The sequence below is a fragment of the Geospiza fortis genome, unplaced genomic scaffold (genome assembly GCF_000277835.1).
Source record: "Geospiza fortis unplaced genomic scaffold, GeoFor_1.0 scaffold299, whole genome shotgun sequence".
In the NCBI taxonomy this organism is placed as follows: domain Eukaryota; kingdom Metazoa; phylum Chordata; class Aves; order Passeriformes; family Thraupidae; genus Geospiza; species Geospiza fortis.
This window is the reverse complement of record NW_005054549.1, coordinates 29,467-33,404: the sequence shown is the minus strand read 5'-3', so window position 1 is coordinate 33,404 and position 3,938 is coordinate 29,467.

Here is a 3,938-nt window from a genome sequence, read left to right as displayed (position 1 = left end):
AGGATGGAGGAGCTCGGCCTTGGAGCTCTTGCCCCGAGTTCCCCGCCCGGGAGGTGCCCAGGGCCGGGCTGGAGCAGCCGGGCACGGCGCAGGGGATATCCCATGGAGAGGAATATTCCCCGAACCGTTCCGTGATTCCCTGTGGGAGTGAGCCCCACACAGGGCTCACAAGCTCGGGAGTGAGCCCCACACAGGGCTCACAAACTCGGGAGTGAGCCCCACACAGGGCTCACAAACTCGGGAGTGAGCCCCACACAGGGCTCACAAACTCCTTTCCCTCTCCCTAAATGAGGGGTGCCCATCCCCAATCCCCCCGAGCAGAATTCCCCTTCCCAGCGCTTCCTGTTAACAGCCGTGAGCTTTTGTTAATGCATTTTGGGAACGGTTCAGGAATCCCAAATCCCCCTCTGCTGCTGCTTTCCTGCCCCTGGTTTCAATTCCAGATAAATTTGGCACGGGTGGTGTTTTCCATCCCTGAGTTTAAACCCTTCCAGCTCATCCCACCCCTGTGTGCGACGTGTGTCGCCTTCTTCCTCGGCTCTGTTTCCCCAAATCCATTTCATTTAGCCAGCAAAGCAAAAGAACAAATTCCTGAAGTGCTCCTCCACCCCCTTTCCCACCAAACCCATCGTGGGGTGCTGTTCTGGGTGGTTTTTCACAACTTCCATGGGAAGGGTCGTGCTGGGGGCTGCCTGTGGGAGGGTTTTGCTGTGCTGGTGTCAGGAGGTGGGAACCCCTCGGTGACTCAGGACTAACGTGTTCCTAAGCCCAAAAATATCATTTTAAACCCCAGATGAAGCCGGTTTTTGGAGGAATTGCGAGTTGCCACCCCTTGCAGTGCTCCAGGGACAGGGACAGAGGTGTCCATGACTTGGAGATGCTCTGACTGGAAACTGGGAGGCACTGGTTCCAGTTTGGCCATTTTATTTGTCTCCTCCTCCCTTCCTTCCCTTTCCCCCCTTTCTCCCCTCTGGTCCCACTCAGCCCTTGGCTGAAGGAGAGCAGGATTAGTTATTTTTTGGCTCCCTTCAAACCATCAGAAGCTGCCAAAGCCCAACATGTGGAAGATCTTTCCTAAAACGTTACGTTTTGTTCCACGTCTGTCCTTAATTGAGGGCAAGCAGAGCCAGGAGCGGGGTCTGCAGGGACCCCAGAGGGTTTGGGATCCCTGTCCAGGCTCCAGGGGGAGCAGGGCTTGGCTCCTGGGGCTCATCCATGTGATTCCTGCAAGCCCACGTCTCCCCTGGGTGAGGCAGCCGGGCGCCCACACGCAGGAGAGAGCCTGGAGTATCCTGGAAAAAAAAAATAAAATAAAATAAAATAAATCTGAGTGGTGCTGGCAAATGCTGCAGATGGGGAGCAGCTCTGAGTGTGTCCAGAACAGGTTCTGCCTGTTCACAGCAAACTGTTCTCTAAAAAAATAAAGAAAGCTGGAGGAAACATCCTGAGGAAGGGGGAGAAAGAAACAGCAGCAGCAGCTTGGAGCTGAGAACAGGGTGGGAAGTGCCTGGTCCAAGGTTTCATCCAGCCTGCGAGTCACAGGGACCTTCTGCTGTGGAAACAGCTTCCTTTGCACCGTTTGGGTTTTGTGCAAACTGCTGGGAATCCTCAGATCCTGCAAATGTTCCCAGGCAGTGGGCAGGACGGGCTGCTGCTCCTGGGGAATCCTGAGGGAACGCTGGGGGTGGCAGCAGGGCTGGAGGGATCCTGGCATTCCTGCCTCACCTGGAGCAGGAGCAGCTCTCTGGGGATGCAGGGATGGGTCTGTGCTGCTCACCTGGAGCTCTCTGGGGATGCAGGGATGGGTCTGTGCTGCTCACCTGGAGCTCTCTGGGGATGCAGGGATGGTCTGTGCTGCCCTTCCCAGAGCCCAGCTGTGGTGGGAGCTCTGGGATTCCCAGCACAGCTGCTGGGGGCGCTGCCCCTGGAGCGCAGCAGGGTTTGGGATGGAGGAGAGCTCAGAGCTCATCTCCCTCCAGCCCCTGGCAGTGCCCAAGGCCGGGTGGGGCAGGGTTTGGGGCACTCTGGGACAGTGGCAGGGCTGGGACAGGATGGGATTAAGGTCCCTTCCAAGCCCAGCCAGGCTGGGGCTCAGCCCTGCCATTCCAAACTGGATTAACGTGCTCCCAAGGCCTGTGTGAGCTGAGCCTAAACCCTGCCAGGCCTGCCTGGGCTCAGGAGCTCGTGCTGGCCCAAGCCACAGCCCAGCCTCCTCCTCCTCCTCATCCAGAGCCATTTTCCAGAAGGGGAAAAGGCAAGTGCTAATTAAATCTCAGCAGCCCGTGACACACACACACATTTCCCTGTGCTTGATGACAGCTCCCAGGGTTTCCAGGGGTGTTTCTGGCCATGAATAGCCCCTTGCTCCCTGCCTGGCCTGGGATGTGCTCCAGAGCCTGGGGCAGGCAGCTCAGCCCTCCCCCAGCTCCCTGGGCCGGCAGGGAGAGCTTTCCCTGCCCTGGGAGCTTGCTGCAGGTGCTGCTGTGGGCTGAGGATGTGCTCCTGTGTGACACTGAGGGCAAGGCTGCAGCTGCCAGGGAGGGCACTTCCCCTTTTCTGGGCCTTTGTGGTCATTCATTGCTCTTGGTGCTGCTGAACTGGGATTTCCTTCACTTCTCCCTGGGTTTCCTTTCTTCCCTCCTCAGCCGGGGTTCTCTCTGTGCTGATTTTGTGCTCTGCTTTCACACGTGGGATTTTTCTTCCCTTTCCCAGGTGAGCCTTTCAAAAGCTCCTTTTTTTTAGTTCATTTTGGGTTTTTTTGATATTAACTCAGCCCTGCTCCCATTGGCCTCTCCAGGCTTTCTCTTGGAGGTGTCTTTGGGGTGGTTTGGGTTGGAAGGGACCTTAAAGTTCATCCCATTCCATGGGCAGGGACACCTTGCACTGCTCCAAGCCTTGGGCATCTTTGGGAAGCTGTGCCAGGGCCTCAGCACCCTGTGAGCAAAGAGGGGAGCAGGCAGTTCCTGTGGGAGGGATTTGGCAGCATCAGCCTCTAAGCTCCTTATCTGTACATGGGAATTTGGACTGAGAAGTCGAGGGATTTTGCTGATTCCTGCCAGCCTGGAGCCTCCTGCCAACCTCTGTCCCACAGCACTGATGTTTCTGTGTTAACATTAACCTGGCCTGCATTCCCCTGGCTTTGTCTTCCCACATTAATCTGCTCCCGAGGCTGGGGCAAAGCTGGATTTGCTGGGGTGACATCCTGCAGCTCTGCTGCCATCCCAGAGCATCCTCCCTGGCCCCTGCAGCTGTGCTGGCGCTGGGGAGGGCTCTGCTGGTCTTGTGTTTGCAGATCCACAGGGAGAGGAGGCTCAGGGGAGGCCTCACTCCTCTGCACAGCTCCCTGGAAGGGGACAGCAGGGAGGAGATGGCCTCAGTGAGGCTGAAATTTGATATTAATGCAAATTTTTCCATGGAAAAGGTTGTCAGGCATTGGAACAGGCTGCCCAGGGCAGTGGTGGAGTCCCCATCCCTGAAGTGTTCTGAAGCCATGTGGATGTGGCACTTGGGCACACAGTGCTGCTCGGCTGGACTCAGGGCTCCTAAAGCTCCTTTCCAGCCTTACCCATCCATGATTCCACATGTGGCAGCTGGAAAGCAGAGGCTGAGTGTCCCCAGACCTCTTGGAGACAGGGATGAGGTGCCAGGGCATCCCCTCGGGGCAGCCTGGTGCTGACTGGGCACTCACAGCGGTGCCTCTGCCACATCCAGGGCAGAACCTGCAGCCAGGATGTTTTCCTGTGGATTCCCTCTCCTTTTCCTGGCTGATTTCCATCAAATTCTGTCCCTGCACTGGCTGGTCAATCATTGCTGGAGCTGAGCAGCCCCAGAACCAAGCAGCTTTCATTTTTCCAGGATTGTTTCTCTCCGGAGTTTCCTATAAATTGGCTTTTCCCCCCTTTTAGGGTTGTTTTTGCAGACAGTAAACGGGAGCTCTG